Below are 12,645 nucleotides of genomic sequence, written 5' to 3' on the forward strand. Positions count from 1 at the left end.
TCTGGAAGAGCCATCTCTCCAGCCCCTCCTTTTCCAACTTGTATAAAACCCCAAGTGGGAAGAGAAATTGCCTCAGAGGTCTAGCACCTTCTCACCTTGTAAGTGGGCAGGGAAGCCAGGCATGGTGATGTACATTCATAAGCAGAGCATTTTGGAAGGGGAGGAAGGTGGATCAGGAGTTCAAGGTCATCCTTGGCTGAAGAGCAAGGCCAGCCTGAGTTATATGAGACCCTGTTGATGAGAAGGAGGAAGGAGAACAAGAAGGAGGCGTAGAAGGGAGAGGAGGAAAAGGGAAGGGGGAGGGGAGGAGAGTAGGCATGAAAACTTTGAGTCATGTTTTTTTCTTTCTTTCCTTTTCTGATACCTCTCTTTGGCTTGTCACGTATGTTCCACCTTGGTAACTTGGTGAGAACTTCTTATTTAATATTCTGAAATGTGTCATATGGAAAATAACTAGCTGAAAGCTTTTAGAGTTTTCTCGAGAACTGATTATAACAACTATTTGAGGACATATATAGCAATGAAATGAGGACATTTCAGATAAAATTTGAAATTATTTCGAAGAGAAAAATTACTTTCAAAGAGATGCAAATTTTTTTTTTTTTTTATCTCAGCTTTGCCAGAGACTGCTAAGTCCCTCCATTTTGTCAGGCTCTTGTCTAGTCGTTTATAATATAAGGCATTTAGCCTAAATAATCTCTCAGGTCCTTTTCCAACTCTTACCACGAACGTGTCGGGCCTGGAAAAGAAGCAGGCCTGCACTGGTGATATGGACACGAAGACCAACAGGGTTTGACTCCATTGACAAGCAGGAACGTGGACCTTCCTCCACACCTCTGGATCAGCTGCTCGCTCGCTCGCTCGGTTAAGGTATGTATGCTTGTACAGTAAGAAGTGCCTGGGTTGTGTGAGCTGCAACCCTTGACCCAAAGAACTCACAAACTCGAAGGAGAAGGTAAACATCGTGAGCATTGCTAGCACTAACTAAACAGGGTGTTTTATTTACCCAGCAAGCATCTTGGAAGGCTCCCCGTCTGGAGGGTCACTGGAATTGCTCCGGGGGTACAGTGGTATTCTCTCCCGAGCACTGTGGTTAGGAGTATGCGACAGTCCTGAACAGAACTCACCATCGGTGACAACGGTCAACAGCCCCAAGGCGGTCCTTGTGTCCATCGCCCTGTGAGTCTGAAAACAACAGGCATTTCAGCTGGAAAGCAACGGTCGTACTTTTCTTCCGTTTTCTTCCCCCCCCACCCCCAATCCTTTTTTAAAGATGTTATTATCAGTCTGGATTCATTCTGTTTATACTTTGGCTGCTTCATAGAAAAAAAAACAAAAAAAAACAAAAAAACGTGTCTGCCCCACACCTGGTAGGCTTGGGTGAGGCCCAGAGAGTCAGATAAATGCCGGGTATTTATTCAGCTGTCCCGAGTCATTGTCCATCTCCTCACGCCAAAGTCTGTCTGTCCTCTCCTAAATGCTGTATCTCACAGCATCCCCACAAGTTTAGAAAGGAAAGCATCCAGGAGAGTAAAAAATAAAAAAAAAAAAACCTGTCCTCATGAAAATGATGCTCAAGTACAAACCCTCTTCATGGCATCGAGGGCACGCTTCACCTTACGCTACAGAGATGGCAGCAAATGCACTGGTCACAAGTAAGTGTGTAAAAGTGAAATGTTATCTGCCAAAATAGGCCCACGAGCCCTTCCTGAGCACCCTCGGCACCCTGTGTGCCTGCACTTAGCACCACCTAGGAGATTCTGGCACGTTCTCTGCTCTTGGCCTCAGAGCCACGGTAACGGTGAGTTTACTGCTGGCAGAGAGCGGCCTGCCCCCGTGGGCTCTGACGTTCCTCTTCATGCTTCTCTGTTCCCCCAGGATGAAGCTAACCTGCCTCCTTCCCCTCGGTGACTTCCCTATGACAACCTCAACCCCACCGCTTGGGCACATCCCTCTGAGCGTCGGTAAAGGCTTCACACTGCCCCAGGACGGCGCTCATTTTCTTCCCTCACAATTCTCATCAGGCAGCTTCTCATAAGGAGTTTGACTCCCGCCTCGCTTTGGCTAATTTTCATATCTAATATTGACTAAGTTGAAATTTCTTCTCAGCGGGATCCCTGAAGAGAGGGTCTTTCTACTGAAGACACATGGGGAGCTTTGCCTGGAGGACTCAGGAAGCCTCCTACGGAGATTTTCAAAACGGCGAGCACATGGGGCCACCCTCCAAGGGAGTAGAGAAGTTGGGAGTCTTAGTGCTGTAATGAGAGTGATCAGACTTTCCTAATGAGACTCCAGGGCAGACGGTCTGACCCACAGTTTGACAATAGGGCGGATCGTTTGATATCGGGGTTTATGATCACTGTCTTCACAGCGGATGAAGCCAGCAAGAGCCAGTAGCTGCTCCGAGTGAAAGTCGTGAACAATGAATCTCTGTGAGGGAGCCATGGGGTGGGTGGGGAGCCTCGCTGATGTCATCCGTTTATGAGCTGGTGTTTCCTCGCCCAACACAAAGACAGCTTGTTGCCAGGGGGTTCCTGGAACCAGCGCTGTCATCACCTTGCTATCTGCAGAGACAAAGGTGTAATCTACTGACCATGGCACAATAAACCTTTGCTTCCAGACTGCTTGCTCCAGGAAGGCAAATCTCAAGAAACCAGAGCAAGAATGGTCAGATCATCCGCTGTTCTAGACATTTTTGACTCTATGGGTGCTTAGATTTAAAACATCGTAACACACATGCACGCATATATATATATATATATATATATATATATATATATACATATATATATATATATATATATATACATATATATATCATATATACCATATACACACATTTATACATATATATGTACCATATATGCCATCTACACATATATGTGCTGGGCCGGGGATCAGTGCAGGGCTCTGTACATGCAAGTGCTTTACCACTGAACGGCAGCCCCAGCCCACATCCTTTCACCTAAACCTGCATCTGTCTGCCTGTTAATCTTAAACATTCAACTTTAAATACAGCTGTTTCATTACAAAGGAGGAGGTTCAGAAATTCCAATTCACCTACTTAATGAGAATGCTTTGTCTGGTGAAATGCAGTAAGAGAGAGCTTTCCCTTTCTCACCAACACTCAAAGTCAGCTCCATTATGTCCTTGGGAAATAATTCTTGAAAAATATTTTAGTCCCAGCACTTATTGCCAGCATAGATAAAGGACACTAAGCTGCCATCTCTGCGTAGGTCCTCTGCATCCTGAAATCTGTATTACACTCAAAGCTAATTTTGTTAAATAGAGCACCACAAGGTTGATTTTAACGATTCAACGCTTTACATTCTATTAGTTAGTGGGAAGCATTTGTCTTCTTCTTCCATGTGTATGTGCGAGCAATATGCATTCATGTGTGTGCTCTGTGTGTTCTTTCCATGTACGTGAGCAGTGTGCATGCAGCAATGTATACGCATACATATGGGGGCCCACAGCTGATGTTGAGGCTCTTCCTGGAGCACGCCTCCTCACCGGTATGACTGGTCTCCCTGGCCCCCAGGGCCTGGTCCCCACCTCCCAAGGCTGGATCATAGGTGGGTGTCACGCTCACCCAGCACTCCTGTGGATTCTAAGCTACAGTCTTCTGGCTTGTGCAGCAAGAGCTTTAACCACTGAGCCATCTCCCCCAACTTCTTGTTTCTTTTTGCAGGACTGGTGATTTAACCCATGGCCTTGGGCATGCTAGGCAAATGATCTCTTACTCAGTTCCTCAAAAACTCAAAAGAAAGATCCATAGACTTCCTCTCCAAGTACCCAGGTTTTAGAGAGCAAACATTAACACTAACGAGGTACATTTGAGCACACGCCTTTAATCCAAGCAAGCACTTGGGAGGCAGAGGAAGTTGGATCTCTGAATTTGAGGCCAGCCTATTCTACAGAGTGAGTTCTAAGACAGCCAGGGCTACACAGAGAAACTCTTTCTCTAAAAATCATGGAGAGAGAGAATAAGAAAATGAGAATAAGAGAGAGGTTGATTTGAGTATCTATGATGTGTTTATTGGTTTGTTTGTATCCACAACCGATCACCTAAAAATGGATTAAACTCACAATATTCCTCAATATGAAGACCGAAGGAAGGTAAGGAGTTTGCAGGCTGGTGCTGTCAGGTAATCTTGTAAAAGCAATTTTAAACTTGGGGATGTTTTTTTTCCAAGAAGGATTTGGATCCAGAAACTTGAACAGTCTTTGTCCACAATTCCAGAAGTGTTTCCATCTTGTCGCTTCATCTCCCTGACCTCTGATTTCAGTCCTCCGTCTTGCCCTCCACAGTCGAAATGGTGGCCGCATCTCCAAATAGTCTTCAAAGATCATCTATGCTACATGAATAAGGTGTGCATATCCTTGGTAAGAACAGGGTAGAAGGGTTTATTAGAAAACATCAGAGCTTCAAAGAGTGAGGAGCTGGTGAGGCCATAGTGGGAAATGAGCTTTTCCAACAGCAACAAAAATTGGAATGGGGAAGAGATTGCAGTTAAAGAAACACAGCTACCACTGCCAGGGATAGGGACTCAGAGAACTTTGACTTAGATAAACTAAAGGTTAAAAGCCTTTTGATTGTTTTCCAATAAGATATAATCTGGAAAACTGAGCTTATGATCAAGGAACCATTTTGTACTATTGTAAACAGAACGAGAAAAGGTTGAGTGGGAGTGTGAAGGGCTTGTGATTTTATGATCAGATTGAGGGTGGTCAGCAGCAAAGAAAGAATAGATGATGCTGATGAGTTGCTGCAAACGGGGAAGAGAAGTGTGCAGACATCACAGGCATTCATTCGAAAGCCCAGTGTGTCACCACTGAAGTACTCTTGCCAACCCCCTCACCACACACACACACACACACACACACACACACACACACACTCCAAATGAGATGAAACTTCTAGATCATTTAAAAGCCAGCTTAGCAGCGGCATGGGGAAACAAGGGGACGTATTCAACAGCATCACGGAGACAGCAAACTTCAGACTCCACAGGAGTCAGGCGCACCTGGCAGAGTCCATCACTTCTCTCTTCCCAGACCCCCGTCCAGGCCAGGTGCTTGCTTTGCTGGTCCACAGAAGCAGGTGATCCCCGCAGTTCAGCAGGGTTAAAAACAGGAAGCGTGTTAGTTGGGATTCTAAGCTTGACAAATGGCTAGCCTCATTTGCTGTTCGCAACATCCCTGTAAGGCAGGGATCGCATACCGGCTTTGTAGCCTTCCCCCAGGTGACGTCATAGCGTGATCTGTGGGCTTCAGTGTGTGGGAGCAGGCAGGTAACTAGTGTCCTTGTTTTTATGCTATGGGAAACTTACTGGTAGAAGGGAAAATTTATTTTCTCTTCTTTTCTTACTAGAAAGGCCTGCCTTACCTTCTTCCCTGATGGGCTTAGGCCGAAGAGTTTCAAGAGTGTCTGTGCTCCAAGAGCTGTGCTGGAAAAGCTTAAACTAGGAATTTTAAGAGGTGTTGGATCTTCGAAAGGATGATCCTAAGAGGGGGGTGACATGGAACTCACTACAGTGCTTCCAATGGGAGACAAGAAACAGACACACTCCAGAAATGGGCTACCCAAGTGGGGAGGGAGGAGGCCTGGGCTTCCTGCACCCAGAGTGTAAGGCAGCCCCAGAGTGATCCATCCACCACAGCTGCAAAAGGGTGAGGAAGGAGCCACTTTTGGCTCAATCCCAGCTTAAAACCTGACTCATGGGAACTACAAAAGGGGCTTCCGTTTCCTGTGCACATGTAATGTTCCAAGACTGCTTCCCCTGGGGCCAGGAGTCCCCAGAACTTCTGGGGGTGTCAAGAAGATGACAGCCCCGCCAAGTTTGGTATTTCTCCCAGTCTCCATCTCTCTCTGATGACTGTCAAAAGGCACTTGGGTCCAGTGCCTTTGGGGTCAACATCAGGAAATCTTAGCTATCTGTTCATTAGGTTTGGTTATCTGTCAACACTTCGCTGGCCTGTTGAGACTCTTGTTCCATAAGAAAACAAAACCAACAGGATGAATGACAGAAACCAAACAAGAAGCAGCATCACCTCTGTTCCATTTAGCGTAGAGTTTGAAAACAAACTAAACTCAGAGATGAAGAGATGGCACAGTGGTTAAGAGAACCTGTTGCTCCTGCCTGCCGAGGACCTGGGTTCAATTCCTAGCACCCACATGGCAGTTCACAACCGTCTGTCATAGAAATTCAAAGGGATTCAATGCCTCCTTCTTGCAGCCAGTAACACACAGAATAAACTAAGTAAACCTTAAAAAGAAAACAAAAGTCCACCTATGAAAATCGAGCTTAATAGAAAAGTTGTCTTTGCCCAGGTATTGATTGGGCCCAAGGGAGCCTTTGGGAAAAGTTTTATCACGTGACTGTGTTACCAAACCAGGTAGGCAGCCTTAGGGTACTACCTGGGAAAATCCCATCCTGGACTTGTCAGGTTTTGGGGGGAAAGGGAGGATATTTTTAAATTCACAAGTCAGTTAAGCATAAGGGGATAGAGTCCGTGTCCTGAATCCCCAGAGTCTGGGGGTGTTTATGGGCCGGGATAAACAAAGTGGTCTGAGGTGGGAGGAAAGGTAATTAGAGGCAAGGTGACATAAGCGGTGCCGTTCTGGGTGTAAACCCTTCACTGTCAGACAGCAGCAGCAATAATTTGATTCCACTGACACTCTCTCGCCCCTCTGACATCAAAATGTTACCACAGAATGCTTTCCGAAGCTGTTTCTGAAAACTGTGGTCTCAACCAGTTTGAACCACCCAAGGCCTCATTCTCTAAGTTGCTTTTGTTGGGAACAAGCAAACGAAACTTACTCTAAGCACTACCATTTTGTTTCCAGACTCCCTTTAATCACAGGGAGAGACTAAACACGCTCCTGCGCCCTAGGAGAGCTGGGGACTTCCCAGTAGGCGGACAGCTTCCGCTGCAAGGAGACGATTGCCTGGGTCCAGATATCTCCGGGACAGCTCGTAAGAAGACAGTCGTCTGAGTCCAGCCATTTCAAGGATAACTTCTCCATCTTGCAGGCAGAGTCAAACCAAGTTCATCTTCTCAGAACCGAGAACCTGCTCTATCCTGACTGATGGAAACTCCTTTGCTCAATCCCAAAATACGATTGGACAGTGCTTTAGCCCACCCGGCTCCCCCTTGCTTTATGGTTTCATCCTTTAAATACGCTGTACAATGTCCCTTCAGCGTCAAAGTTCAGCTCCCGAGTCTGTTCTGCGGCTCTGATTGATCAGTAGCAGCTTGATTACAATAATTTTTTGTCATCTGTATTGCCCTGATGTTTGAAAGTTACATTGGATTTAAGTGGACCCCACACTTTCAAAAGGCCTAAGACAGTCTCACCCATAAGCTCAGAGCACTATGTGTAGACCTGGGCACAGCTGAGGCAGGAGGATGACTTGAGCACACGTTTAGGCTTCAACTGAGAAATCAAACAGTTGCTGCCGAGGTGACCATACACCCGAGCTGGCAGGGTCCGCTCTGGTGTTTCCTGGGTTCCCGTTTGTTTACTTTTGTTTTGTTTTTTTGAGTCAGAGTCTTGTTAAATTGATCTTGAATTCCAATCTTTCTGCTATAGCCTTCCAAATCCCGAGATGTCAGGCACAGGCCACCTTGCCAACTCCCTGACTGAGTTTTAAAGGCAAAGAAGATGCGCAGTGAAAAATAATTTTAACTAGGAAGGGAGAATGACAGAAGCCTCTTAAAAGAGGAAAAAAGTGGGGCTGCAGAGATGGCTCAGCAGGCAAGAGGATTGCACTGGTGGCTCTTCTAGAGGACCCAGGTTCAATTCCCAGTACCCACACAGTAGCTTCCAATGGAGGATCCAACAGCCTTAACAGACACATATGCAGGCAAAATATCAATGATGCATATAAAAGAAAAATAAATCAAAAAAGTTTAAAAAGTAGCTAGGTGGTGATTAATTCCAGAACTCAGGAGGTAGAAGCAGGCTGACCTCTATGAATTCCGGGTCAGCCTGGTCTATAGAGTAAGTTTCCAGGACAGTCAAGGCTACACAGAGAAACCTTGTCTCAGAAAACCAGAAGAAAAAAAAGAAAGAATGAAGGAAGGAAGGAAGGAAGGAAGGAAGGAAAAAGAAAAGAAAAAGATAAAAGTGTGAACTTCATCACAGGGACTAGGTTGAACTCACAGGTGCATGTGTGTAAGATCCACGGCGGCCCATCCACTCATGATCTGTTTGCCTCTGCGTTATGGAAATGTTACCTTCACTAAAGCAAACATGTCGTAAAGGAAAGGAAGCCAATAAAGGAACACTGATTCCAAACAGTAATAGGCCTGCTGGCTCCAGCTTGCCTGTTACTGGGGCCACTTATCTCCCTCTGCTGACTCCATTTCAACTCTGAAAAGGAATCTGGCACTGTACCCCAAAGCTGCACGGGACCTCAAAAGGCTCCAGGAGAGCACTTAGCGGGAGTCGGCTCCTGCCTAGGGAGGGCAGTGAGGGCAGTAAGCAGCATGGTGCCAAAGAGATGTCGTGAGATGTCAGAGCAGTCTCCTCAGGTTCCAGCCTTGCCGCTAACAGCCATAACCTTAAGCGCTTCCTTCAACTCTGAATTCCTCAGTTTAATCCTATTAATCTGTAATAGGATTAATGATGAGGATTAAACAAGGTAAATCCATGTAAGCTCCCTAAGGAAATATCCCAAAGCGATGCATGCCAAACTGGTGTAGCACTTGCTGGCATCGCCTCCGCCATCCTTGCCCGTGACCTTCTGAGAGAGGCTGTCATCTCCATCCCGCAGGTGGGGAAACTGAAGCTCAAAGGCCGAATGTGCACAGTTGGCAATTGGCGAAATCAGGATTTGAACCCAGATCCATCTTGTCTTTTCCCATTGAGGGGCTTCGCTGGTGCTGGAGAGGTGACTCCGTTGGCAAAATGCTTGTCATGGAAGCGTGAGGGCCCGAGTTCAGAGGTCCCAAATCCATGCAACAGCTAAGCACGGTGATGTGCCTGTAATCCCAGCACTGGCGATGAAGAGACACGCCCCGGGTCTGCTGGCCAGCCCGTTCAGCTGAACCGACGAGCTCCTGGGTCAGTGAGAGAACTTGTCTCAAAAACTGAAGTGGAATAGAGTTGAGATACTGGATATCAATGAGGGGACTCTGGCCAACATGGCTCTGGCAGGCCTTGCCCTCCTCCCCATCCCCTCTGCCTTGTTAAAAAGGTTAGGTTACATTCCTATAGCCAGCCACCAAGGTCTGGCCTCCTCCTGAGGCTGGCTGCCAAGGCCCAGCTATCAAAGTCTTGAAGCCCAGCAATCAAAAGCCCCCTTTGGTTCACCTAATTAACATGTCCAATCAAAACATACCATTGCATCCCAGCTCGTTCTAATACAGACACCCCCCCCCAGCTCCTCTTCTTCAAAGTTGCTTAACACCTGCAAGGTCTTTTGCTGCCGTTTTTTTTTTTTTTTTTCTGCCTGAATCAGTTGGTAGCCACTTTTAACTTTTCTCCCCTCCCCCCCCCCCGCTTAATAAAGAATCTCTGTGAAAATGGGTGTTTGGGTGTGGTTTGTGCCTAATCCCGGGTCCGAAAGGGACCCCTCGCTTCGCAGGGTCTCCTGACGACCAACCTCCACACACACATGCACATGTACGCACGTTCACAGATGTGAACACGTCGATACGCACAGAACACTCACATACACACAGAAAGGCTTCCCCCCCCACACCTCCAGCCCCCTGGACTGCCCTAGTGCCGGCCTATTACCTGCAGCTGAGACTAGCTTCCATCGCCCGCTCCAGTGGGAACAGTCTATTCCTTCGAATCTTTTGAATGACAAACGCTCGCCTCAAGATGGTGAGCCAACGTTGTCAGCATCATGACACACGCCCCAAGGCTAGAGTCGGTGTCAGAAAGTGCATCTTCCCTGGAGTGTGAAGGAGTCGTGTCCATCCACCTGGTGCCCACCCACACTCCCGCTCTTAGCTCGCTCCTCCTTTCCCATCTCCAAACAGGGTTCTCTGAGGCTTTTCTGTAGCCACAGCTCTCCCTGTTCAGATGGGGAAGCCCTCTGTCCTAGCATAACCACAGAAACTCTCTCTGCCTCAAGTTCTTCCAGAGTCACACATTCCAAGGCCCTTTTGCCAAGTACAGAATGTGTTTACAGAGGCTTTGTCTTGCCCAGTTGATGTGACTGCAGGTGCCCAACAGATGCCCCCAACATCTTGGCTTGACAGCTGTTTCTTTTTTTTTTTTTTTAAAGATTTATTTATTTATTATATATACAATGTCCTGTCTGCATGTATACCTGCACACCAGAAGAGGGCACCATATGTCATTTATAGGTGGTTGTGAGCCACCATATGGTTGCTGGTTGCTGGGAATTGAGCTCAGGACCTCTGGAAGAGCAGCCAGTGCTCCTAACCTCTGAGCCATCTCTCCAGCCCCCTTGACAGCTGTTTCTGTACAGCAGCCTTTATTGAGGCTTCTTTGGTTCCAGTTGGTTTTCCAAGGCTGATTCTTAACCTTCTGGTAAATTTTGTGAGCAACCAACAACCTGTCAGTAAATTGTCTGCATAAACTAACAGGAATCAGCCAGAAGGTGGTGGCGCACACCTTTGATCCCAGCGCCTGGGAGGCATGGGATGGTGGATCTCTGAGTTCAAGGCCAGCCTGGTCAGCAGCATGGTCTTTATTTGTAAATCTCGCACTTCATATATAGTCAGGGTTACCAGATAGTGTGGAAACAAAACAAAACAAAACCAAAAACAGTTCCATGAGCCTTTGGGAACAGACTCCTTGACTTGGGAGACTAAAGTACAACAGATTCTGAAATTTTTATATTAAACATATTGCTTTCAGTTAGCAAGTACGGTTTGTTTACTTGTTTGTTTTGTTTTGAGACAGGGTTTCTCTGTGTAGCCTTGGCTGTCCTGGACTAGCTTTGTAGACCAGGCTGGCTTCGAACTTACAAGGATCCACCCGCCTCTGCCTCCTTCAATGCTGGAATTACAGGTGTGCACAAATGTGCCTGGCTAGCCAGCAAGTATATCTTAATAGTGAATTTAATTAAGCATGTTAAAGTAACAGATAACCTGTTGAGTGAAGGGGACTGGTATTGGCTCAAGGCACCAAGATCAAGTTCTCAGAGTGAAGATTTGGGCAAAGGGCAGAGAATAAGAGACAAAAGCCAGAGCTAGAGGACTAGGGAGAAGGGAATGAGAAAGAGAGAGAAAGAGAGAGGGGGCATTTGTTTTGGAGGAGAGCAAAGGACTTCCTCTGGATAGGGAGGCAGAAATGACCCAAAGGCAAACGACGGTTGATTAAGGTAAAAGGTGAAACCCCATGTCAGGATGAGGTGTTTAATTTTAATAGGGCATGTTAATTAGCTAAGCCAAAGGGAAATTTTGATTGTTGTACTTCTACTTTGATAAACAGACCTTTGTAGTCGGCCTCCAGAGGAGGGAGCCAAATAAAGGAACAGATCTTGGTGACTAGCTTTAGCAATGTAGTCTAAGAGTTTTCAGCAAGGCAGAGGGAATTGTGGAGAAGAGCAATGCCTACCAGGGCCATGTTTGCCATGCTAGGGCTGGCTAGAGACCCTTCATTGAGGATCGCAGGGACATTGGTGGCACAAAATCTATCTCATAAAATTAACTGACTCTTGAGAGTGTCCTGCAGCAGTTTCCTACAGTATTGAAGCACTCCATTGTGAAGGGAAGCTCCTTAAACCAGAAAGCAAAACCAACTCAAGATAGCTTCAGGAAGTCCCTGAAACTGACCAGATTCCCTAGGCCCCTCCCTCACAGAGAAAGCAAGCCAAGTTTCAAAGGCTGTGAGACAGACAGGCTACCTACAGAGAACTTCCGAAACCAGCCCAGCTACCAGGAAGAGGCTTAGACCAACTGAGGCAGGCACCTGAAAAGCACACTCTCCAATTGTTGTGCTGTCTGCAGGACGTGCCCCAACTATCTTTTAAAGCTGTTTTTGTAAGCTGTCACCAATGATGGGATGGGCCTTGGTGATACAGCTGTCTTTTTGTCATTTCTGCTCCTAACCACTCACTTGAATCCCTGTAAATAACTCCAGTAAAACTCATGGTTCTCCAGGTTGGACTTGGGTGGCATCTGTACTTTGGTCTGTTGAGGGTTCTTTATCTGGGGTGGACAGATGTGTGTGTAGCTTCTCCCCAGGAAAATTTTTGTTACACAACAGAGGTTGTTACTGTGGTCCACGCTGCTGAAGCAACCATGTACCTGTGTGGAAACATAAACAGCCCAGGACTCTGAAGGGCTTTGTTATGTCAAGAACTCTTAGACCTTTGTGTGTCCATTATATAAATGGAAAAGGGGGAGAACCAAGATGCTGTTCTGATGTGACTACACAACACTGCCCTATTTATGTCGCTTGGGAACCTAAGGCAGCTCCAGCATTACCACCAGGGCAGCAAATCAACAAGCTTAAGTCACAAGTGCAGAGCACTGCAACAGGCACAGTCCAGGTTAGGGTTAGGGTTAGCCTCCTTTGTTAGCCTAATCATCCCAATGGTGAACCGACGAGAGACTAGAAAGGAGCTGGTAGAATGTTTCCTACCACTGGGGAAGCCAGTGGAGAGTGGGGGATGGCAAACCTTCACATCTGACTTCGCCAGCTCCTTTTCC

The 12,645-nt window shown here is 46.7% G+C and overlaps 1 long non-coding RNA gene across 1 annotated transcript in view; it reads right to left on the reverse strand.

The window, feature by feature from the left end:
• Positions 1-997: 997 nt before the first annotated feature.
• The window catches only part of LOC132656068 (uncharacterized), a 30,576-nt gene continuing 18,928 nt past the window's right edge, over positions 998-12,645 (reverse strand). Inside the window, exon 3 of the long non-coding RNA XR_009594016.1 lies at positions 998-1,185. This is a non-coding gene — a long non-coding RNA (uncharacterized LOC132656068). The remainder of the gene's footprint in view (positions 1,186-12,645) is intronic.

Source organism: Meriones unguiculatus, chromosome 8, assembly GCF_030254825.1.
Source record: "Meriones unguiculatus strain TT.TT164.6M chromosome 8, Bangor_MerUng_6.1, whole genome shotgun sequence".
In the NCBI taxonomy this organism is placed as follows: Eukaryota; Metazoa; Chordata; class Mammalia; order Rodentia; family Muridae; genus Meriones; species Meriones unguiculatus.